This window comes from Penaeus monodon, chromosome 30 (genome assembly GCF_015228065.2).
Source record: "Penaeus monodon isolate SGIC_2016 chromosome 30, NSTDA_Pmon_1, whole genome shotgun sequence".
NCBI lineage: Eukaryota > Metazoa > Arthropoda > Malacostraca > Decapoda > Penaeidae > Penaeus > Penaeus monodon.
This window is the reverse complement of record NC_051415.1, coordinates 3711667-3712034: the sequence shown is the minus strand read 5'-3', so window position 1 is coordinate 3712034 and position 368 is coordinate 3711667.

Sequence of the window (368 nt, the reverse complement as noted above, 5' to 3'; positions counted from 1 at the left end):
AAAGAGATAAAAAAGTAAAGAAATAGAAGATAAGAGCAAAATAAGAGAAAAAACGAAGAACAGAAAAGAGCCAAAAGAAAGAAAGAGCAAATAAACAGAAGCTAAAAGCAAAAGTAAAGAATAGAAGCTGAAAGTAAAGTGAAACCTCCCTCCCCTCCCCTCCCCGGATTCAAAGTTTCAAAGTTGAGGCCCGACGCAAAGAATAGCATCAAAGAATAGAATCTGAAAGTAAAGTAAAAAAAAACATTAAAAAAACAAAGCAAGAGACAGACACCCAATAGAGAAAAAGAACCCCCCCAAAAAAACCATCTTTCCCCCCAATAAAAAGGGTTTCCGAAAGCCCCCAGCGTTTCAAATCCTGCGCGCGT